The sequence below is a fragment of the Alosa sapidissima genome, chromosome 14, assembly GCF_018492685.1.
Source record: "Alosa sapidissima isolate fAloSap1 chromosome 14, fAloSap1.pri, whole genome shotgun sequence".
In the NCBI taxonomy this organism is placed as follows: domain Eukaryota; kingdom Metazoa; phylum Chordata; class Actinopteri; order Clupeiformes; family Clupeidae; genus Alosa; species Alosa sapidissima.
The window spans coordinates 13845334-13871403 of NC_055970.1; the positions used below are offsets into that span (position 1 = coordinate 13845334).

General features: G+C 43.4%; 3 long non-coding RNA genes across 3 annotated transcripts; 1 reads left to right on the forward strand and 2 right to left on the reverse strand.

Moving 5' to 3' along the window:
• Positions 1–206: 206 nt before the first annotated feature.
• Positions 207–2471, reverse strand: LOC121681897. Its single transcript, XR_006022338.1, has 6 exons — positions 2436–2471; positions 1546–1662; positions 1315–1414; positions 994–1069; positions 793–876; positions 207–372 (listed from the first exon to the last, which is right to left on the reverse strand). It is a non-coding gene; the product is annotated as an uncharacterized LOC121681897 (long non-coding RNA).
• A 5360-nt stretch (positions 2472–7831) lies between these two features.
• Positions 7832–25174, forward strand: LOC121681948. Its single transcript, XR_006022364.1, has 3 exons — positions 7832–7844; positions 8345–8351; positions 25069–25174. It is a non-coding gene; the product is annotated as an uncharacterized LOC121681948 (long non-coding RNA).
• On the reverse strand, positions 20907–21573 carry LOC121681947. Its single transcript, XR_006022363.1, has 3 exons — positions 21492–21573; positions 21314–21386; positions 20907–20988 (listed from the first exon to the last, which is right to left on the reverse strand). It is a non-coding gene; the product is annotated as an uncharacterized LOC121681947 (long non-coding RNA).
• Positions 25175–26070: the final 896 nt, after the last annotated feature.

Consider the following 26070-nt stretch of genomic DNA (forward strand, 5'->3'; position numbering starts at 1 on the left):
TTACATACACTTAATTACATTATTTACTTACACCTGCTAAATCCCAATGACTTATTTTACTTTACCATGAAAATTCATATACTGTACGACAGGCAATAAAATTTGTTACATGGCCTTTATTGTATTTATCAATCAATATTCAAATCAACATGGCTTTCTCGCCTGCAGTAGGGGGCTTACGAAGTGACACTCGCCCCCTCTCAATGACCTGCCTCGAGTGAGAGACTTCTGCTTGACCACAGTGGTTTAAACAGTCCATGGTCTGGGCGTGCAACGTCCTTTAAAACATTTTGGGCCCTTGTCCGTACTCTTCTGGTATAGATGGTAGGGAGAGGTGCTCTGATGGTCCCTTTGGCAGTAAAAGTCAGGTGTCTGTAAAAAGAGAAAGAAAGTATATGTTACAATTGACCCTGTCCGTGAATATAATTAACTCAGCTTGTGTGACAAATAAAAGCAAACCCACAATAGCAGCCTAGACGTCAGGTGCAATAGTTAGAAGTAATGGAGATATGTATTACAGTTGTGCTCATAAGTTTACATAACCTTAGCATACACATACATTTAAAAATCATCTGATCTTAATGCCTTAATAAAAAAAAAATGAGAAAATCCAACCTTTTAAGGAACACTTATTTATTTACGATACATTATTCATTCACAAAGAAAATTGCTGTCCTTAAAGGTTGGATTTTTCCTAATTTTTTTAATTAAGGCATTAAGATCAATTTCCAAAAGTATCATACCTAATTGCAACACTGTCTACAGAAGCAATTTCCTTCTTGCTTAAACCACCTTTCTGATGCCTAACATAGATCCTCCCCCATCTGACGTGCAGTGCCAGCCTCTGGCTCCAGGCTGGGACTTGCTGGATGGCACCTAAAAAAACAAAACAGCAATTGCTATACATTATGTTATTGTTGATTAAGATAAAAATCAAACATTAAAAAATAAGTTGGTAAGTCAATCAGGTGTTCAAACAAAAATGATAATTACCTTATGAAGGCACCCTTGCCACCATCACCATCAATGTTAATTATTGATATCAGTTTATTAGTGAGGGTTTCAGTTTCTGTAAATAGAAAATAAGATTTAACTAAATTATGATTATGCTCAGTTTGGCATATAGTCAACACATTATTTACATTACCACCAACATAATGGTAAACATGGCTAAACTTCAAAATTCAAGACTATTATTAAAAACGACAATAATGATGATTAGTTCCTGTATTAATGCATTACATTGCACATTTGTCAAACAAATTAGAGTGTGCACAGTGACATAGCCCTCATTCAAAACACACAAACACTTACAGCATGTTGAGGGCAGCAGCCATGGCTTCCAGACATAGTCAAGTAGCATGTAGTAGTAGCAGGACAGACCGACTTTGCCCTGGTCTGTTGATGGAGCCCACTACAGTCATAACAACAAACAGACACATGAAAAAAGGGGATAAACTAAACACAGCAACAGACACAAATACATGCACACACATTATAATGTTATTTGCTATTCTACGTGTGTGTGTGTCTGTCTGTCTCTACCTGGTGAGTGAACTCTCTTGCGGGATTGAAACTTCTTTTGTATGGAAGTGGCACACATTTGGAATATTCCAGAATGCACTCAGTGTTCTCAGGGAAGCAGTCCTCACAACTCACTGCCTGCAAACAGAGAACAGAGGGAAATTAAGATTAATGAATTGCAAAATAAGCTTACACATAACATGAAAAGACTATCACTGAAGCACTAATGCCCTCACATGCATCTTAAATAAACACATGCCTTGGCACAAGTCAGGTACAACCAAATAAGGGCTATGAAATGAAGAACATTTTGCCTAATGCTACCCATACATCAGAAACCTTTGATAAGATTTGGCTTTCAAACTTTACTCAAAAGACTACAATCTTTCAATAATCTTACCCAAATCTGGTCAAGTCTTCTGGTGTAAGGATGGCTTAATATAGCACTATACGTTACCCTTCACAAACTAAAGATCCCTTCACTTGTCGGCATCATATTGAGGTACTCAACCCCCTGTTCACGTTAGCCTGCATAGTTATTAGCAGCCACTATAAATGTAGCTTCTAGAAGTTATAGCTAGGTTAGCTAACCTACTCGTGCCTGATAGCCTTGGCCATTTCATTCAAATTAAAACTTTACATCCATAACGAAATCTCAGACAGACTTATTGTTGAATATGATTACTACCATTCCAGATATTCCACACAATAGTAAAGTTAGTTATTGGAAAAGTTAACATTAACAGCTAGCGTGCGCGCTAACGTTAGCGATGTTAGCTCGCAAGCTAGCAAACGTTAGCTGATTCTAACATGACGGTTAACAAACGGTTTTGGTTAACATTAATGCTAAAAACAGTAGTTTCCTAATTAATTCCAGTTTTCAATTGGCATACAAGTACTGTAGTTCTTACCTTGGATATGATGACGGCAGAGTTTGTAGCAAAGTTGCCACAATATTCCGTACAGTCTGCCGCCTCTGGTTTGGCGCGGTATTGCACGGTATTGCACTTACGATCGGATGATTTAGCAATACGATGTCCTATAGACTTCCTGTATACCTCATTTGAAAGAGGAGGTTCTTGTCTACAAAATAAGCCCTGATTGGGTTATCTCTGAACATTGTGACCAATCCTATGGCTGATTTCGCCAAATTTGTCCCTTAACAGTATTCCGTACATCACTTCGCGAAACATTAACAGTGTTCCGTACACCGCTTTTGGGTACGATTTAAACACACATTTTACACTGTATAACGTATATTTAAATTGTTTGATGTTGGTAGATTATGTAGTTAATGGATATATCTGTTGATCAATACGTGGTAAGGATTATTTTAGGATTTATCTTAGATGTAGCTTAGCCTTACCAGCAAGTCATTTGGTACTTCCATGTTCTTCTCTGTAGCCTTCTCCTTGAATAAGTCAATGGAAACTCCACAAGTCATTGCAAGTGCGGCGGTGACCACTTTTATTATTAAAAATACTAAGTGCATCAAGGCACTGCAAAGAAGGGAACATAGAAAGGTGCCACATTTAAGAACACTTGTGAAATATGGGTGCGCAACACAGTTCTGGTTCACAGTACATGGAAGGGGCGAATGACCCCATGTTCCGTACAGTCTGCCGCCTCTGGTTTGGCGCGGTATTGCCCAGGGTCAGTTACAGGGCAGTAAGAGAATGCATCAGATTAAAGAGCAGTGGGCACTTGTAAGACCTAAAACACAGAACACAACACGTGTACTGAATTAAGTGCCATTTCAAGAAGCCCTTTGTAAGACCAGAACACACAGAACATAACACAAAACAAAATAAATATAAAAATATATTAATATATAATAATAAAAAAAACAATGAACTATATACAGTATGTACAATATTTACACTATTTACAATATTTACAATATTTACAAATTATACATATATTTACAGCTCCAGTTCCAGTGCCACCTGGAGCGACACACTGTCCTGGCACTTAAAACAGTACCATTCACCCTCTGGTACCACACCGACTTCCAGGCACTCTGTGTGGTACCAGAGGGTGCACAGGTCACACTGCAGCCACTCGTGAATGTCACGGGAGGACCCAGGCGGAGCTATGTCCTTGCACAGAGTGCAATACTGCTCTGGGTCCTCCCGTGCAGAGCGTAACGCTGCCTGGCTTGCTTCACGCTGCTCTCTGGCCGCCTGCTGGGCCCCCTGCTGGGCTGGCTGCTGGGCTGCCCTTGCAGCTGCCCTCTCCGCCTGCTGTGCTGCCCTCTGTTCTTGCTGGGCTGCCCTTGCAGCTGCCCTTTCTGCCTGCCGGGCTGCCCTTTCTGCTGCCCGCTCAGCCACCTGCTGCTGCCGGAGGAGCCGCTGTGCTGCCCGCTCTCTTTTCTCCTTTTCTTTGCGCCTGTCCTCCTCCTCCCTCTCTGCCAGGAGGGCCGCGTAGGCATCTGCAGTGATGACCCTCGCTGGCAGAGGCATTCTCCTCCTCCCCCGGGCCGGCCGGTCAAAATGTGGGGGCACAAGGATGTCAGCCAACCCTGCTGGGATGACACCGGCCGACACCAGGGGATTTGGATATCTTTTACAGGTGGGACACTGCCCGGTGGTGGGGGCAGCGGTGGTGGTGGTGGGGCCGGCAGCAGCAGCGGAGGTGGTGGTGATGGGGCCGGCAGCAGCAGCAGCGGAGGTGGTGGTGATGGGGCCGGCAGCAGCAGCAGCGGAGGTGATGGGGCCGCCGGCAGCAGCAGCGGAGGTGGTGGTGGTGGGGCCGGCAGCAGCAGCAGCGGAGGTGGTGGGGGCTGCGGCGTTGGTGGTGGTGGAGGAGGAGGAGGCGTTGGGCCTGCAAGGCGTCGGGACGGTGGTGGCAGCAGGGTCGGCGGGACCCCAGGGCGACGAGACGGGCGATGGAGCGCACTCTACGGCGGTGGAGGAGGCTAGGACGGTGACGGTTCCTCGTCTGTATCAGACGGGAGATGGTTTGGGTCCCGGAGGCCTTTGACGAGCTGTTAGTAGGTGTTTAGAAAAATATGTTAATCCAATGAATTGTACTTCACATAATGTCAAACTGTTTTTTTTCTGCTAACTCACCTTTGAGTCGTCCACCGCTGTCCTGTCAAGCGGGAACAGGCCTGTAGAGCGGAACCCGCTCTTGATGGTATTGGGCGTACAGGCCTGCTCCACCGCGTACTTCAGCACCGCTGAAAAGTGCCGCTTGCCCAGCACCAGGTCTCCTCGCACCAACCCCATCTCCCGTGCCAACCGGGAGAATGCCGCCTTCAATGAATCGTACACCGCCACGTCCAGTGGCTGGAGCACATGGGTGGTGTGCGCTGGCAGGCACACCACCTCGATCCTGTTGGCCCGACAGAAGTCGACCACCCCCTTCCCAACATGGGCCTCATGCTGGTCCATGAAGAGGAGGAGGGGCCGCTCCTGCCTGGCGTGCTTTACGAAGTGCCCCAGCCACTTCACGAACAAGTCGCTGTCCATATAGCCTCTCTCCGACACGCCGTAGAGTGCGTTGGCACCCCTGAAAAATGATGAACGGGGGTATGCTCTCCCCAGCGGCGTTCGCGCAGCAGTGGACGGTGACGTGGTCACCTGCTGCGCGTACACGTGCCTCTGCCCTTTACGGCAGAGGACACGCTGCCTGGAGTGGCCCTTGTCTCCAAAGCCCGTCTCGTCGCAGTTGTATATCTGGGCTGGGGTCCCACCGAACCCATGCTGCTGGTACAGGGCCTGGCAGATGCGGAAGAGCTCGTCCACCCGCGCCACCGTGGCCCCATGGACCCTCTCCCTATCCAGGGGATCAGGCCTCCGCGAGGCCACGGTGGGGTGGCGAGCTCGGAAGTGAGTCCACCACATCTTGCTCAGGCCCTTCTCCATGTTCACCAGTGGTGAAGTCCGTCCCGACGCCTTGCAGAGCTCAGTGGCCAATAACAAGGCCACTGAGCGGGTGATGGGGAACCCGTGGGCTGCCATCCAAAAAATGTAGCCCACCAACGCCTCCTCCTCCTCCGGCATGAGGGCCCGGTTTGTATGGGGCAAGTGGCCATACTTCCCCTTCCTCCAGTCCTGGAGGGTGGTGTGGGGGATTCTGTGGCGGGCAGCCACCTTGCGGAGGCTCCTGCCCTCCTCCAACTCCTGCAGGGCCTTAGCCACATCTTCTCGGCTGTATTTTCTAGGCATTTTCCTGAAAAAATAAAAATACATAAAATGTATTAAAACTAGACTAGACAGATAGATGCTTTATTAATCCCCCAGGGGAAATTCAAAACTTCAACACTAAAGAATTGTTTAATTGGCGGTGATTATGTTGTTGGAATGTGGCTCTGCAAAAGCATTATTTTCAATGGTTATTATGTGGTTGGATTCATGTTTTTTTTTTTTTTTTTGTATTGCTACTATTCTTGTGTAATTACCACTAGGTTGCTGCCTTTTCTATCCAGTAGGTGGCAGTCCAGGATAAGGAATAGCAGAGCCATGGCTATATATATATATATATATGGCTCTGCGGTATCTTATCCTGGACTGCCACCTACTGGATAGAAAAGGCAGCAACCTAGTGGTAATTATGTGAATAAAAATCGCCTCAGTGGTCGTTATACTTACCGTGAGTATCGACAACCTCCTGCCTCATCGTGCAGGGGTGTCTAACTTGCACTGATTGCCCAGTTTAAACTTCAGGACAATTAATTATATAAATCTACGAATCCAAAACATTACACGATGATAAAGTATGTAATTACAATCTGGCCATCACATTTATTCATGGAAATGGTGGATTCCTTCTGTATAACTATTGCATATCTGGGCATCACGCTAACGCGCGCTTTTTTTTCTTTCTAACGTGCCGCATTTTCCCCGCGTTTTGCCAATGTCACTAATTACGCCATGAAAAGGTTTAAACTTCAAAAATGAGCAATTATATCAATCTACGAATCCAAACCAACACGACTCTAAATTGTCTGACCTTGTTATCAATAACGTTAGCTTTACTTACTTACCGTGAGTATCGACAACCTCCTGCCTCATCGTGCAGGGGTGTCTAACTTGCACTGATTGCCCAGTTTAAACTTCAGGACAATTAATTATATAAATCTACGAATCCAAAACATTACACGATGATAAAGTATGTAATTACAATCTGACCATCACATTTATTCATGGAAATGGCGAATTCCTTCTGTATGACTATTGCATATCTAGGCATCAAGCTAACGCGCTTTGTTTTTTTTTTTTTAATCTGCCGCCATTTCCCGGCGTATTTGAATGTCACTAATTACGCCATGAAAAGGTCTGATAAAATGACCGCTAATGTTATACTAACAATCTATATTCAAACAAAATAACTTTTTCAACATGTTTACTTCAATATGTAATACGTTACACATATACATTTTACCACATATTTTCACAAATCTTGTTTAAAGTCTTCCCCTACGTCATTTAGGGCGAAGGTTAAACCCTCCCCCGGCACCATTTTTAAATATTCTTCCGGTATCGCTAAAATATGCTGCGTGTGTTGACATACTTACTCGGTAGTTGCAATGTTCGCTGGTCAACAGATACTCTCCACGGTCAGAGATCAAAGAGGACAAGACGAGGTTGTCAGAGGTATTTATAGTTTTTATTGACCTGGAAATAATTAATTGCATTTGATCGTAAAAGGTTAACTGTACGGATTACTGTTACCCACGAAATGAACGTTTCCCTATGGCAGGGAGCACTGTACGGAACACTGTTGCTAGCTTCAACTTTCCCTCTGTCGCACACACGCTATTTGTTTATCCAGCACCGGCTTTGCAAATAACAATGTCCACAGACAAGGTAGAATATGTTGCATGATTTATGAAAGTACGATGTATTGCGACATCAAATGCAAGTCAAATTTGTAGTTTCTTATGTCTCATTCCATCAAACTACAGATCCGCTACCCGATCTGGCAAACTTACATAGTGCGGTTATAGCCGATAGAGGGCTGCGAAGCGAATGCAGAAGTGCCGTTCACCCTGTTACAAGTTGATGAACCACTGAAACGATTTTGGAAACATTATTTTAAGGTACAAAAAACTCTTTGGTGTAGCTTTAACATCATCTCTTAACCTTACATATGAACAGCAACTCTTAAGGGTGTATACATGGACATTATCTTTTTAGAGGGTATATGATCAATAACTCTGAAAGGTATATATGAATCTCAGATGTGAAAACACACTAGTCTGTGATTCTGTAGTCTACATATAATTAATGGCTATTATGTGTGGCTGTTCAATAATGAGATGTAATTCATTTTGATATAGAGAACTCTTTTTACTAGTCAAATGTTCTCACAATGTGGGCAGTCGTAGCCTACTGGTTAGGGCTTTGGGCTTATAACCGGAGGTTTGCCGGTTCGATCCCCGACCAGTAGGAACAGCTGAAGTGCCCTTAAGCAAGGCACCTACAGTAACCCCTCACCACTACTTCAGGTTAGTGTGAGCTTCACCTCACTGTGTGTTCACTAGTTCACGGATGGGATAAATGCAGAGACCAAATGTTATTTACCAGTCACGCCTGCTTTTTGGTATCCACCCTCATCATATGCTCGCCAGTGACAGGTGTCTAATCTCCACCAGTGCAGTGAAGCCACAGTGTGCTGTGTGATAATATTATAATCGCATAATCTCAAGTCTCGACAATGCCTTATTTAGAGTCACGGTCACGGCACTCTCTCACATCTGGTTGGGTGCGCTGGCTGTTTCAGCAGATGTTCTTATCATGCGTGCATCACAGCAGAGCGCCAGCTCAGGCTCCAGTGTGAGCGGGCTTAGTAGGAAGCCTCAGGGTCTCAAAAGCAGCCAGGTTTTATTCCTCTCTGAGGCTGCTGTGGAGGAGACTACATATCTCACAGAGTCTGAGACAGGACTACATATCTCAGAGTGAGACAGGACTACACATCTCAGAGTCTAAAACAGGACTACATATCTCAGAGTCTGAGACAGGACTACATATCTCACAGAGTCTGAGACAGGACCTGCAACACAGAGGTTGGCACTGAGGAACCTACTGTAGATCATGACTCTGTGTAACTCCATGACACTTGTAATAACAAGTTCCACACAGCACTTCCTACCACATCTTCGTGTATGTGTAAGCCATCCACTTCCAGTGTTGTGCCTGAATGCGTTCATTGAACGATAGTTCATGAACTCGTTCATATTTTGGGCGAACGTGAACTGAACGTACTGTATTACTGCCTGATGAACGTTACTGTGAACTTGTTCATTCTGGTGTCTGTGAACGGCATGCTCTCTCAGTTTAACTTAGTTCAATAGGCCAGATTTCCATAGAGCCTTCCAGGCGAAAACCTGGCTAAAACACACTGTAAACAGGCCTTAATATGTAGAAAAACACCCAATCTGGCAATGTCAGCTACCAGTGTCGCACCGCCGCATGCGTAATCAAAACAAAAAGCAGCATGGAGGCGACAGCAGCAAGGAGGCATCGTATAATCGTTTAAACGTGTTTTATGACAAGGTCGGTGAGGATAGAAAAATCGTACATTTCTGTGCAAGCTTTGTCCGCTGGCTTTCAAAAAGAAAATTCGCACTTGTGTGGATCCGCACCCGGCTAGCCTTTCAAGGTATGTGCAAGCCAATAAAAAAATCAAAAGACAGTCAAGAAAGATCCTCGACCCAAATCCCATTATATAATCCCATATGTGTGTGTGTGCAAGCATGTGTGTGTATGTTATTGTGTGTTTGTTCATATGTGTGTGTGTGCAAGCATGTGTGTGCATATGTTATTGTGTGTGTGTGTAACCAGAGGCTCTCAGGTTGTCCTGTTGCTGTCCAGCTCCACCTGCTAGCCTGCTGCAGTGTCCTTTGAATGAGATGCTGAAGCACTCAACCTCTCACTACTCCCACTGGGCACACACACACACACACACACACACACACATACTCAGACACTCACACATGCAAACACACGCAAGCATGCATGCGCACACACCTTTACTAAATGTGTGTGTGTGTATGTGCGTGAATATGTTTGTGTGTGTCTGAAGCAAGCCAAAGCAAAAGATGGGGCTGGACTCGCGCACACACACTCACACTCTCTCACACACACACACGCGTGTCCTCTAGGAGCCAGAGCTGAGGAGTTGGCAATGTTGTACTCAGAGTGGAGAGGCTGCATCTGGTTTCCGTGGCTGATGAGCATCTGGGTGGTAATCGAGCCGTGGGTGAAGTGGCAGACACCCAACCCCACATACACAAACATGCGCGCACACACATCCTGTTAATCACACACGCGCGCGCACACACACACACCCTGTTAATCACACACACCCACACATCCTGTTAATCACACACACGCGCACACACACACACATAGCATTGGGCGTAGGTTTAGGGTGGGACACTAGGACCAGTTCTAATCAATATTTTGAGATGACAAAATTGTCCCCACCAATATTTTAGCGAACGCCTTTGTGCTATTTGGACTATTCCGACGGGCAGGACGACCGCAAAAACACTGTCATTTGATTGGCTGAAACTGAAGGGGGTTTATCTGACACGCACAACAGCGTTAAAGCATAGCCTAGGCCTACTTCACTTTGTGGTGACACTGGCAGAAAAGCGAGGGAGTGTCGGTATAGGCCAAGTTATCAGGGATGTCTACCAATACATTAGATTACATTTGGCTGACGCATTTTTAACCGAAGCGACTAACAACATGGTAAATAGTTTAAGTTTTAAAGCAATTCTCAACAATTTTAGAACAATTTAAAAACGGTAGACTACAGTAAGAATAGCTCTGTGAACTTGCACAGGTAAACTTGCTCGTCTTGACCGCGTCCGTCTTACACAAGGACGGATGAAACGAGGGCTGACGCTTCAGCAACAGCCTCTATTGTTATGCTGACAGGAATCACATGCAGCTAGCCTCGCGTCTCACTAATGATGAATCAGCGTAGACCGCCTTCTGACGTTAGCGCAGCTTAGATTGTTCAAAAGGGTGTTAATTACTTTCAACTGAAAGTCCGCTCGCTCACACCGACCGAAACTTGCAGTTTCAAGTAGCTTCCTCCCTCAGCTGTTCCCAAACGCCCAGAGTCCAATTCTAATGAATTGGAGAGGATTGGCCAATAGTAGCCTATGTGTTCTTCCTTTCTCTCTCCCAACGCACTGCAAATGTTGTCTGATTAACTGAGAGGTGCTCCGATATTATAAGGAGCTCGTCACGTCTGATCCCGCCCTCTGACGTTAGCACAGCTTACAATACATAACCCAAAAAGGCCAGTGTGAAAATATTTTTAACCCTTAAAGGAGTACCGTCACACCGGTGTGACAGGAATGTTGAGAAATGAACATTCTAAAGAATATCTGGGTTCATTGAATTCAACATAGAATTTTAGAACCTTCAATTGTTGCGGAACTTAGAACGTTCAAAAACCTACACCTTTAAGGGTTAATATTCCCTTTGCCCTTCAGTACATTTTGCCCCTTTTTGTGCTTTGTAGATCAGCTATGCCACCAAAGAAGAAAAGGAACATTCAAAGCTTTTTCATTATGCAGAGTCTAAGTAGGCAAAGTAGCCATACAAACTGGCAACTGGTGACCAGGCTTTCAAATGCGATTTTACTGTGGAAAATAGCATTAACTGTTAGGATATTACCCAGGATATTGTCACAGCTAAACCTAGCTTCTGTAACCTTTCAACCAAGGTTAGTAGTTATGTTGAGGGTGTGCCGCAGAACAGTTGCTTAAAGCAGAATTAAAGTCACCATGTCATTGACTGTTAATTGTGCTACCAATCTTGCAGTCACAATAAACAATGGATCTGAGACATTTTCCTGTTCCTGTTTATGTAGGCTAATGTATTTGTGAATGTAGCCTGCACAATGCAAAGAAATAAAAGATAAACTAGAAATGTAATGCCAGAGGAATTACAATAGTGGATGGAAAGCTGCTGGCTTAATGTTGGTGGGGAGATTCTTGAAAAAAAAAAAAACATTGAATCACGTAGGGCCCGTCCCAATACCTCCCCTACCCCTAGATTTTTGCCCTAGCCCTCATTTTTGCGCGTGAACGTGTAGGGCTAGGGTGTCCCATTACTTTAGGGAGCAAGGGGAAGTGCTATTTTCTCCTTAAAATCAACCCTCAAAATATAGCCAGGACTGATGCAGGCTTAAAACAAAGTGGGAGATGAAATTACCCAGGATACCGTTCGAGCTCACCGAGCCGGCCACATTTTTCATATATTTTCGCAAATAAGCATATAAAAATGTCGAACTTTGTTGGAATATGTTAGTTTGATGCACATCTGATGGACTGTTGAGTTTTGAACACTAATGTTAGAAAATATCTCACGAAGCTATCTGACGATGTTCATGATATCTGCTGAGTGCTTTGAGAGAGTCTGCCCATCAAATAAAGTAATATATCTGATCTGGGTAGTTTCGTCAATATTTAAGGTGTGTGTTCTGGCATTCACATGAACACGTATATCTTTGTTGATTAACCAGACGTAGATAAACCAGCACAGCCCACACAACAATGACCGCTGGAACGGGCATGTTCCTGAATGAAAATAGTAGCAGGCTACTACCGGTAGACATGTCGGCGCTGCGCGTGACGTAGGTGAGCACGTTCTCTACGCTAATTTGCATATAGTGCTGTCCCAATTCATAGGGAAAGATCTTCACCTCCACTTCCCTTGTCGAGTGGGCTTTAATGTTGAGGGCAATCAAAACCAAGTGGACGTTTTAAGGGGGGAGAAATGGGACGGACCCTTAATCTTTGAGTTCATACAAACCCTTGTACCAAAAAACCTTGTGTGTCAGGCTTTCTTGAGATATCACACTCAAGGTGGGTTTGACCTTGACTTAATCATTGAGTCCATACAAATGTTCACACCGAATTTGAAGCATGTGCGTCAAGCCGTTCTGAAGTTGTGACAAGCACGAAAGCTGGCCTTTGGAGAATGTAGTTCAGAGAAAGCCTAATTGTATGCAATGCAATAGGCTACCTGCAAAACGGGACTTTCAGTTGATGTGTTGATGACTGCTCATTCTGCACCCAGATAACAATTAGTCATTGAATCTGTTAAATCAACATTACTGTCAACATTAAAATCATTGAAGGCCTACATCACTTTTGCACCCTTCATTAATATTGAAGCAACGTTGAAATTCTAACTACAGATCAATGGGATTTCAATGGGATTTCCACTAAAATGAATATTGAAACAACGTTGAAATTCTAACTACAGATCAATGGGATTTCAATGGGATTTCCACTAAAATGAATATTGAAACAATATTGAAATTACAACAAAACTAAAGATCAACGCGATTTCAATCAAGCGGATCACCAGGGGTGTCACGGTTCCACGGGGAGAGCTTGAACCAAACGCAGGGCAAAGCACAGCCAGGCAAGGTAATCCCAGAATCTATTAAGAACTGACTCAACCGTGTGCAACGCAACACACAATGACTAATAACCGACGAAGACTGAGGGGAGACAGAGGGTTTAAATACACAGGGGTAACAGGGCACAGGTGGACAGTGGACAATGAACAAGGTAAAAGACAGGTGGAAACCATAATTAACAGACTAACGTGGATCAGGTGAGGGGCGGAGACACGGGCACAAGGAACAGAAACACATGGCAAAACAAACAAAGAAACACATGGAACAGGACACAGGAAGTAAACAAGAGGAGCAGACATGAAGGAAAACACTAAACAGGGAAAACAAAACACAAGAGGACCCTTACAAGGCGCAAGCTGGGAGGGGGGCCGTTGGCTGCCATTTCTATATGACAGCTTTTGGCCTTAACCTCTCGCAGTGCGGGCAGGATTCGGGGACCGCCAATGCTGCCCGGGCATGGTCGACACCCAGGCAGCTTATGCAGACCGGGTGTGTGGGTCCAGAGCGGGGATCCACATCCCGCAGCTCCGACTACACCTCCGCATCTGGGCGGTCACCGACTCAGACATGCTTATTAGATTTTTTTTTTTTTTAGAACCTTTATTGAAAAAACAAACAAGACAGAAAAAGCGAGAAGAAAAATAGAGAGGTATAGAAAGGCAGTCGTCTTCCTCCCCGGCAAAGGCTGAAGCCGATGACACCCGTCTCCCCTGTTCCGTCTACTTCTCCCGATATCTGCACTTTTCTTCTTGCTCGCAAGACCGTATTTTTCTTGTGGGAAACTTCAAGCGTCGTCACAGAAGAATGAAAGAGTGATTGTGGTTGGCCACGGCGGCTTATTATAGCCGAGCCGTTTTCGCGCCAACAGAACCTTAGCAAGACCTGTGAGAGGACTTCAGTTGCGATCACGTGACCGTGGAATGCATTCCCATTGGTTAACGACAAGTAGTTCGACTGAAAGAGAATGGCAGCTTGCTTGCTTAGGCTACTTGTCTAGCCGAGTCGTTAAAAACAGACTTCACATAGATACTCCATTCGAATAGAAAATACAAATTAATTGTTACTTGCATTTGGTTGGGTAGGAAAACGTAGTGCCTGTCTTGAAGAGAATTGAGCAGTGTGGTTCAAAAGCGATTAATTATAGGATGTGTAGGAATAGTTTAGGGAGAGCCTGATTGTATGCAGCTGGACCCGCACCTGATTACTTTACGACCCTTCTAAATGAGCCTCCTTTGTGATGTCATACAGAGAAAAATATGTTTTTGTAGCATTTTTAATCCCCTATTTCTTAAAAAGCATAATTCCAGACCTACACAACAGTTATTTCAACATGTCTGTACGTTAAGCGGTTAGAGTCGCATTCATTCTTGAAAAGGTAAAAAGAAAAGGTTATAAGAAGAAGAAGCAGCCAGGAGATTTCAAGACTATGGTGAATTTCCATACTCATAGAAATGAACATTGCGAGACACTTATCTCTTCTATGATCTCATCCCAGAAATACTTCTTTGTTAGTTATTAATTTTATCTAATGACACAGCAAACATGATTAATTTAATCCACATATCCTCGCACTTTGCGAAACTATTTTCCACTAGCCTAAAACCGCGAGACTGACACCTTGATTTCAAAAGAGTCAGGGTTGGTATACAGATGCATCTCAAAAAACCCAGACTGAGAGATTAAATACTCAAGAAACCATTGCCGGTATTTGGATAATAAAAACTAATATTTTAGTTGTGTTCACCCTGCGACCCATGGGCACAAATGTCAAATGAAAACAACAAACAGGGTACTACGGCCAGCCTACCTAATTTATCGAGATAGCTCGTTGATCTAGGGAGTTAAATAATAGCTACAGTGTAGCTAGATTGAGCTCTCAGTGCATCTTGCCCTGTGTGTAAGTGGTAACTTGGCCTGCATGTGTAAGTGGTAACTTGCCTGTGGCTATCAGTGGTGTGGGTGTATAGCTGCAGCTTACCGACTTCCCAGGCGAGCGTGAATACCAGTCACAAGACTGTGCATGATGGTCACAAGACAGGTACATCTAACATGGTGTGCTAAATAAGTGTGCTAAACCCTAAACCTCAACGAACACCTGCCTTTCGTCAGTGTGTGTTATTCCCTCAACCCTAACAGTAAAAGTTGATTAGAGCTCTTCTCAGGTCGATATAAATTCTTTTTTGTAATATTTTGAGATATTGGGTTTTGATTTCCATGAGTTGTAAACTGTAATCATCGAGATTAGAGTAATCAGAATAAAAAAGGCTTGCAATATTTTACTTTATGTGTAATGAATGTTCCACTTTTTAAATAAATTAGGTGGGAAAAAAAGAACTTTTCCATGATATTGTAATTTTTTAAGATGCACCTGTATTTCTGAGGTTTATTGGGGGAGCATTCCAAAGTCTCGGTGCAACCACAGCAAATGTACGGTCTCCTTTTAGTTTGAGTCACGACTGTGAGGTTATCTGAAGTAATTGGGATGCAGACCTTAAAGGTATACTACGCAGGTTTAGGTAGTATGGGTGACCTCTCTCTGAACTCTACCAGAGTGGGCTGCAGCTAATCTATGTGCTTCCGTATGGCCACAGTGTCTCATTAGTCTCACATCTGGAAGCGTGGGATCAGTGGCACCGTGCCCAGATAATGCCACACTGGCAGGAGCGCACAGAGCAGCATCCCGCTGAACTTTCTATCAACCCAATCAACTCCCAGCACAGAGGAGAGGTTTCACACCTAATGTAGCACTGCTGTTCTAATGGATATCTATAATGTAGCACTGCTGTTATAATGGATCTATAATGTAGCACTGCTGTTATAATGGGTCTATAATGTAGCACTGCTGTTATAATGGATATCTACTGTATAATGTAGCACTGCTGTTATAATGGATATCTATAATGTAGCACTGCTGTTATAATGGGTCTATAATGTAGCACTGCTGTTATAATGGATATCTATAATGTAGCATTGCTGTTATGAGTGAAGCAGAGTGAATCAGACTGAAGCTGAGTAATGCACTTTATCAACACTCTAAACACACTTTATCAACACTCACTCTATACTCACTCTACACACACTTTATCAACCCTCTAAACACACTTTATCAACACTTACTCTAAGCACTTTATGAACACTCTAAACACACTTTATCAACACTCTAAACACACTTTATGAACACTGAGCCTCATATACTCAGAAACACACAGAAGCAAGGACACACCTAAATAGATTGGGAGACACACACTCTCACACAGACCCACCTGCGTGGTTGGGAGAGGCACACCTGAGCAGGTTGGCAGACACACACACCTACACACTTGAGCAGACACACACACACACACCACAGAACTGGTAAGGAGTCTGTTGCTCTCTGTGTGTGTGTCTTGTTATCCTCACATCTGGAGCCCCAACATGAGTGGCACAATGCCCAGATGGTGCTAAGACACCTATAAACGCACACGTGCACACACACTCATTCACATGCACACACACACACATGCACACAGGGCAGGAGTGGGGCCACTTTTCAGCCCGGGAGTTTCAGATTGGATAAATGAGGCAACATTTCAGCTGTTACTATCCTGTAGTTTTCATTAGAACCATGGTTCAACAAATGTGTAAAGGTTGTATAATAATAATTAACTTAAACTGAGAAGTTAACAAAAATATTCTACTATCCCACAAGGATATAGGTTGATAAGTTAACAAATACAGAAAGAAAGAAAACATTTGAAATGTATCCCACTCTTCCAGAAAGAGGCATATAGAACTAATGTTTACATGTTTATTTTGCATAGGCTATCATGTTGTTGATTTAGCCTATACAGGGCTGCCAACTTTTAAAAAAACCTTGGAGTGAGATTTGGTGGGGCCAACCAAAATTTTGCTGCGGAAATTTTTTTTTTGGCTCATTCAGCATTATTACGTACAGTCAAAAAAAAAGTACCTCAGTGGTTCTCAGGTGTAGGGAACAGGGTCCCATAGTTTAATTAACATTGGTATCAAAGGGATCTAATACTAGGACCTCGGCCTGAACCTGCGTTCATCTGATGCTGTGTCGTCCTAAGGGTGTTTTGTAAGAACCCAGGTGAATTTTTTTATTAAAATTATACTTTTTAAAAGTGTACTAAGTACAGTTTGTACTTTTTTCGTCAAATCCAAGTGTAGTTAAGTGTATTCAATTATGTATTAAGTTCAACTTAAAATCTATTTGACTACACCAAGTGTAAATTGTATGCTAAAATGAAACTTTTTTCAAACTTTAAGTGTTCTTAAGTACCAGCCGCGGGCGGTTCATATGGGCAGGTAGGGCAACGCCCTACTAAAAAAATCATCCACCCAAAAAAGTAGTTCCTCCTCAATAAATAATTGTTGGATGTCAATTCATATTTATATGAATTAATGTATTATTATCATGTTTCTGTGCATTTTTAACTATTTCTGATCCTTGAAAGTTTGAGTTTTAAAAGATATTCTTAGTTTGATTCGCCGTGCTGTATTGGGACAGGACAGCTCAACGACCGCATTAGTCAGTAGATTTATGGTATTACTCTGTCGTCAATGATCGGAACTGCAGTCAGCGCTAACAGAGGCTCATATGGGAAGAAATGAGTCTGCCCCCACGGTCATATTTTGTTGCACTGTAACACTCACACATTAGTCCACCACATTAACGTAGCCTACATAAACAGATAAACAAAATGGCTAGCAGTATGGCACCTGCCGTGTCAAACACTGTAGAGTTCATTATTAAAAATCCATTTGAACGACTGAAAGTAGAGGAGAAGTTAGCAATCAAGAACCTTGGCCCAGACAGACCAGACGTTAAAATAACACAGAAAACTAAGGACAGAGGGAAGATTTACACCAGGACCTTTTCCCGAACCTGGTATCAGAAAAAGAAGTGGCTAAGTGGTTGCTCAACAAGGAATACAGTATTCTGTTTTCCATGCCTATTGTTCCGGTCAAGTTCAGCAAGGGGATATATGGACTACTGGTGTGACTGATGTGAAACACTTTTCAGAACGATCCAAGAAACATGAGTCAAGCAAAGCACATTTACAGTGTGCTATGAAACTAGCCATGTTAGGTCAAGTTAATATAGCTGCACAGTTTGACGAGGGCTACCATGTAAGTGTGCGGAATCACAATAGGGAGGTAGACCAAAATCGACATATTCTGTCAAAGCTCGTAGATTGCATAAAATTCTGTGGAGCATTCGAGCTGGCTCTTAGAGGGCATGACGAGTCTGAATCATCAGACAACCCTGGTGTCTTCCTTGGCCTAGTAGATTTTGTCGCATCATTGGACAGTGCAATGCGGGAGCACTTAGAGAAAGCAACGGTGTTCAAAGGTACGTCCAACCATATTCAGAATGAACTACTGGACTGTATGCTGGACATTATGCAGGAACACATTATACAGGACCTGAAAAACACAGAATTCATGGCAGTACAGGCCGATGAAACGACCGATGTGTCAACTCATTGCCAGCTTGTTGTTGTATTTCGTTATATAGATGCAGCCAACACAGTGCAGGTGGTTTTTTTGGTTCAAGGCAATTGGTGGAGGCACGACTGCAGAAGCCATCTCAAAAGTACTGCTGGAAAAGCTGAATGTGGTTTGTTCACCTGATAAGGAGATGGACAGGGATAGGCTGATAGCGCAGACATTTGATGGGGCGAGTGTAATGCGAGGAGCCACAGGTGGAGTGAGAAGGAAAATTCAGGACATTTATCCAAATGCTCATTTCTTACACTGTTACGCACATCAGTTGAATTTGGTGATGCAACAGGCTGTTTCATCGATTACACCTGTGCGATGCTTCTTTTCTGACATCAGTGGCTTTTCGGCCTATTTCTCACGCTCTCCGAAGAGAAGCGCTACTTTGGACGGCATTGTAGCAAGGAGGTTGCCCCGGGCATCTCAAACGCGATGGAACTTCCATAGTCGTGCAGTTAGTACAGTGTATGAGAACAAGAATATTTTGCTCGAATGCTTTGACACTATTCAAGCCTCTCCAGACTTTGATACAATCTCAATCAGAGAGGCAAAAGGTTTCTGTCGAATGCTGGAGGATAAAGAATTTCTTTACTTCCTAGAGTTGTTCCATAGCATACTGTCCCGTGTAGACACACTCATTGCGCAGCTTCAGAGGAGAAATATTGATGCTGTACATACACACAGATTAACAGAAAACTTTGTAAGCTCTATTTCAAAAGTTCGCGACTCAGTGCCTTCAATTTGTGCACGATACATTGACGCAGGGCCTAGACGAGGAAACGCTACAAATTTGCAGAGAGTAGGATATGAGGTGTGCGACACAGTGATTGCCAATGCAAGGGATAGATTTACTTTTACTGGGCACTTGGCCGCAGCTGTTTTGTTTGACAGTGAGCGTTTTCCTGAATACTCAAACGACTTCCCCACAGCAGTATTGGGAAAGGCAGTTGATGCATATTCAATGTTGAGCAAACCACGTCTGCAAACAGAGCTTTCTCTCATATATGAGAACCCTGACTTCAGAACATGCAGCAGCGCAATCGCATTGTTTCAGTTTTTTAATAACAACAACTTGCAGGATGTGTTTTCCGAAACTTCGAAGCCCATGACAACCGCGGAGTCTGAGCGCTGCTTTTCCACACTTAAACGAATCAAGACGTTTCTTAGAAACACCATGACACAGGACAGACTAAATGCACTGGCAATGTTGTCAATTGAAAAGCGACTGACACGTGATATCCCCGATTTCAATAAAACTGTGATCGAGAGATTTGCGCGTTTGAAAGATCGCCGTGCCAAGTTCCTTTATAAATGAGGTGAAAGGAGGATGGAACTGTGTGACAGTGTGAATCTGACAGCTCAGTGTGGCTTACAGTAGGCCTATAACTCACGCGATAAAACATGTATTTGGGCGTATTATATTATTACAAATATTATACTATTTTCACATAGATATTAAATGCGAGCGCGCAAATTCTCTGTGCGCGCGCGGACTTGCTCCCCGAGCGAGGAAAAAAATGCTGCGAGCGAGGAGGAATCTGACCAATGAGCAGAAATCAACTTTGAGAGAACTGAGTGTTTTTTCGAGTGGCTGTTTGGAGCGCTGGTCAGATTCCTCCTCGCTCGCACGTGCAGAGAGAATTTGTGCGCTCGCATTTAATATCTACGTGTGTGAAATAATATATAATATAATACACCCGAATGCATGTTTTATCACGCAAGTGCTTTTTGCCACTAGTGTGTCGTGATACTCTACACCCTCATTAGTTCATTAGTAGACCATCAATTCAAAATGCAGATTTCATGAAAAACAAACGTTGTTTACCCTCTTAGGTGAGAGAATTTGCCCTCTAAGCTCGAAATTGTTTAATTGTCACCCAGCCTACAAGCCAACAACTTAAAAGTCTAACATGGCTAAATTTGTAATGCATGATCATTTATTTCTTATTTATTTGCAAAGTCTTCTGGCCCAGAAAGAAAACCATGGTGGTTACGTATCATGAGGCCATCCTTAAAAATATTTTCGTTTGCTGTAACCCGACCGACCCTGTCAATTTAGAACCGAATTCATTCACAAGTCCTGCAGTCTGGTAGATGGAGACTGTTTTTCCGGGGTTAGACCTCATCCATCCATCAAGAGCACGGCTGTATTGGGTCTTGAACGGGCCATACACGGTCACGTCGAGAGGCTGCATGCGATGGGATGTGTGGGGTGGGAGGGTGAGCAGAACAATTCCGTTGCTCTTGGACATTTCTATTGCCTTGAGTGAGATGTGAGCTTTTAGATTATGGGACGATCAGGGGTGCAGTTAGTGTGCTGTATCAGGTGATCAAGGAACTCAGGCCAGATGTCTTCATTCATCCATCCCGTTCTGGTGGCGGTACCTTTGGCTCCTGGAGGTGCTCCTGTCATGAAGCAGTCCTTAAACTTGACTCTGGGGAAGACAAACATGGGAGGTATGGCATTCCCAGCAGCACTGCACACACCACAGTCACCAGTTCTCCTCTCTCAGCCGATGTGACAGAACCAACTTGCTTTTTTCCTGTCTCTGTCACAACCTGATCAAATAGAAACTTTAGAATCAATGGCATGTGCAATCAGTATTTTACTACTGGTCTAAAGGTACAGTGCATTTCTTTTCATGTCCAGTTCACAGATTCACAGCATTACCACAGCATTATACATGTACCAGCACTTTACTGTCCACTGCACTTTTATATGCACCAGCACTTTACTGTCCACTGCACTTTAATATGCACCAGCACTTTATTGTGCACTGAACTTTAATGTGTACTAGAACCATACTCTTAACCTAATCTGTACCAGCATTTTTTATATGTACTAGCTCTTTAATATGCCCTCTAGTAGCCATGTGTAGTTTACCTGCTGTGGCTTTTGTACTGTAAAGACACCTGTTTCATCCACATTGTAAATCATATGTGGAGGGAAGGCACGCCTGTTAAAGATGAGAGGCAAAGTAAGAACCTTATCAGAATCAAAGCCAAATCTTACAGGTAATGCCTCCGTAAAGCATTTGCGACTAAATAATTAATTCTGTCACCTGTCCATCACTACAGCCAGATTGTCAAAGAATTCCCTGACTGTAGTTTTATTGAAGGCTGTAGCCCATCCCAGGGATGTTGCCTCTGGAGTTCGGATAGAGATATGGCGACGTGCTAGGAAGCTGTGAAACCAATCTTCACCTAGAGTAGACAATTCATTATTATAATATTTAGCTTTGTGCCAAGATCAGTTGGCCTTAATTAACCTACAGAATCATGTGATCTCTTGCACACCCTAGCCTACCTGCACATTGTGTCTTTGTCCAATTGTCAGGGACAGGGATATTGTTTATTTCTGCATATTCAAAGGCCAGTTGACGGGACTTAACTGGAGGAAGGCCATGGAACTGTTCAGCTAGTTGTTTCAAGTGTTTGGCAAGCCCCTCCTCCATCTCATCTGTAATAATTCTCTTTGCCTCAGCTACTGCACCCCAGGCTACTGATTTTACTTCCCCTTTGTCTTTTTTCCTTTATGAATCTTAAAAGGCTTGACTTGTCAATATTTCTGTCCCTTGCAGCTGCTCTGATAGACTTCTTTCCTTCCTTGACCTCAGCGGCTGCACTCTCCATCTCCTCGAGGGGTGTTTTGCCCCAGGTTGTCTTCCTGGTGTATTGCCTTGGCATGATGGCTTTTCTACAATGTTTGACATTTAAAATAAAAATGTAACATTACATATTAATTAATATGTAATGTAATATTACATTAAAATATGTTTAAAACTAAACTTAACTTGTGCCTCATGGTGGGGTAAAGTGAGACACTGTATCACTTTACCCCACAACATTTGTCTCAATTTACCCCACCTCCACCATTTTTGAAAAAATGACCTTTCTTAGCAATTCAGGCTAACCTTCAGCTAGCATCATCATATGGTTTTATATGTTGGTAGTTCATCAACAGGTATGATATAAGTTTTTCTACCTGAATCAATTTGCTTTGGCACAACAGTTGATTAAGTTGACAGCAAGAAAATGTACTTTTACATGCAAAAAAACCATTTTGTTGGAAAAAACATGCTTACCTCAGCAAAATGAGCTTCTCTCTTTTATGGCCAAGAGGAAATGGGAGGAGCTTGGAAACAAAATGGTCACATGGGCACAGATGTGTTCTGTTGCCTAGATACAGGGGTTGTCTCACATTACCCAGTGTCTCACTTTACCTCACTCTCCCCCACACTGTATAGCATTGAGTATTAGTCAAATTTCAATATAATGTGGCCAAGAGCTATTGTAGCCTTCTTTCTGGGTACATGTAGATGATGAGCCCTAGCTATGACCCCAAAGTCTGCCATGACCGGGCCTCAGGTCAAAGAAGTTTGAGAAAGGCTGGTCTATATAACCTGCATCAGAATGAAGTTTGCAATGCGCCTGAAGGCACGGGTTGAAGACCCAGTCAGTTGCGTCACGATATGCACATTTGTGTCAATTCATTCCTACGTAATCACCATGACCAAAATTGTACTTTTTTTTTTACTTTGAATCTTGAAAAAAAAAAATATTGACCTACCTACCGACCCATTTTTATTTATTTTTTGGCTGTTACTGCAAACAAAAATATTTTTAAGGATGGCCTGGCTGAGGAGGAAAGGTACAGCTGGTAGAGTTGTGCAGTAAGTGAACTCCCAACACTGAGGTGTGGTGGCAAAAGCTGTGGTAGCTAGCTTCCTTACTAGCACACCATCTTCTAGTCCAAGATGCATAAAGTTTTCGGTGCCAACCCGGGGCTGGACGGGAGTCAAATGCATTGACCTTGGTATTAGAGAATTTGTCTCTGTTGTCTGTGAACAGAAAGAAGATGGACAACATTTTACAAGATAAACAATATTTTACACAGAAATCTATTGGCAATGATGGGATTAATACAGACTATCTGTACCTATTTGACATTTACTTTTTATGGGTCAAATTGGTACTTGACACCATCTGTTTGCCATCCTGGTATGGGTAGACCTGGCCAGGTAGTCTTTCGTTAAAGCGTTGTTTTCTGCATTTGATTACCTTAGATTCCTTTGTTTTCAATACAACGGTATTGTCGTTTTCGGGTCAAATGGGATTTTGAATGGGAGTCATAAGGGCACTAGCCTACTATTTTGATGCATGAATCAAAATCATCATGTATCAAAATAGTTGTGCCCCTACGACTCCCATTCAAAATGGCATTTGTCCCAGAAACGACAATACGGTCAAGCTTAATAATAATAGTGGCGCTTCTGACGTAATTATGCTTTTAAACGAAAGTTTTACTCAGGTACATTCACAAAAAGATCCTAGGTTGCATTTTGGCTTGAGTTATGCTTTAAGAGTAATACAGTACACAGCACATTGTCTTCAGGATCTTCTCCAACACACATCCTCTACATACTTACAGCACACTGCCCCCACCTACCCACACACACACTACACACACACACACAGTCACTGCTCCACTCCCCTCCCACCCACACACACATCTTCACTGTCATCACTCACATACATCATACATACAGTACTCTGCTTGCAATAGTAAGTCCCTTCACCATACTTGCAGTACACTGCCCCCTCTCCCCTACCTACACGGCACATTATTTCATCAGGAAGCTTCTCCAACACACATCCCCAACATACTTACAGCACACTGCCCCCCCTCCCCCCAATACACAGCACATTGTCTCATGAGGAAGCTTCTCCAACACACATATTGCACACTGCCCTCTCCCCACATACACAGCACACTATCCCATCTCCCCTGTCATCCCCCCAACACACACACCAAGACCCCTGGCAGTTGGGTTAGCCCCTTGAGCCGTGGATCTGCCCAAGGTTTTTTCCTTGGTAAGGGAGTTTTTCCTTGCCCCTGTTGCTCTTGGGTGCTCCTTGTTGGTCCCCCCAATCCCAATCCTCCCCCACCTTTCTTATGCAGCCCTTGCCACTTAATGGACAATAAATGTACAAATAAATGCACAAATAGGCTGACACCAGACATAATTTCACTGCATTTCTTACTTCCAGTAACTATATGCATGTGACAATAAACTTCCTTGTAGGAACACCTGTAAATGGGCAGCCGTGGCCCACTGGTTAGCACTCTGGACTTGTAACCGGAGGGTTGCCGGTTTGAGCCCTGACCAGTGGGCCGCGGCTGAAGTGCCCTTGAGCAAGGCACCTAACCCCTCACTGCTCCCCGAGCGCCGCCGTTGTAGCAGGCAGCTCACTGCGCCGGGATTAGTGTGTGCTTCACCTCAGTGTGTGTTCACTGTGTGCTGTTTGTGTTTCACTAATTCACCGATTGGGTTAAATGCAGAGACCAAATTTCCCTTATGGGATCAAAAAAGTATATATACTTATACTTAAAAACATAGTTAGGCTACAGATTAAAACTAGGTAAATTACAAACACTGCCATGAAATGAACTTGAATGCTCTGTCAAACATGAATAATTAAAAAAATCTAAATCTATCGCATAAACCAAGGCATAAATATGAATAATGTAGCCTAAGCTTCATAGCACTAGTAGAGCACCAGGTTTATTCCCCCTCTAATATCAATGGTGGAAAAAATGTTCTACTTCATAAAATGCATGTAATTTGTCCTGTACAGTGGCGTCATGCCCATTGAAATAAAGGGGGCACGTGCCCCCTCGGATTTTTCCTCCCTGATAATTTTTTTGATCATAACTTTGTTCCTATTATGCTCCATAATAAGCCAGAGGCTATAACGACTCAAATGCATTTTTCTGGATGTGTTCAACCGTACCAAAATAGCTGAAGACCGGTCAACATTAGCCCTTTTCCTAAAATTGGTGTCTGTGTATGTTCCCGTAACTCACACGCACATTGAGCTCGCAATGTTTTGCTTGTGTTGAACTGTTACAGTTACAGTTTAAACAGATACAGTCAATGGTGTTAAAGTGGTAAGTAGTCTAGCTAAGCAATAAAAAGTAGTGGAATTATTTGTGGTTGACCAGGAAATTTTGACTTGGCGATCAAATAGTTAGAACTATGGATTTGATGTTGGCCGCGAATTCAGAGCATTGCGTTAACGTTAGCCTACATCAGTGGTCTCCAACACGGTGCCCGCGGGACGGCTATGAGGCGCCCCCAGCGCACCTTCTAAAAATAGCCAACAGCTCGCCTGCAGATCACGCTCTAAAAACACGCCCCATTGTAAAATTTTCAATAGATATTTAATTCAAAGACCAGAACCATTTTAAGAATGTATGTAGCCATACATCTGTAACAATAAATTGATATTGGTGATACCTTACAAATTGTAGCTGCGTTGAATTTTAGCCTTTGGCTCCAAATCCGTTTCCCATTCAATCTTTAAACAACAACGGAGATGGAGCGCATACACGCTGTTCGCACGCATAGACAGTTAAGGGGGAATAAACTTGCTCGTGTGGTGCAGTGGAAGCATATCGTGGCAAAAGTTTTGTGGCCATTCCATGTTTGTCAAATACGGTGCATGATTGTTCAAGGACTGAAAAACAATTGCTTTAGCTCACAAGCCTTTTCTGCTCCGTAGGCTATTGCCATATAATAGCGCTGAAAATGTTGTGGCATGCCTGGCTGAGCAGGATTGTGCATTACCTATTTTTGT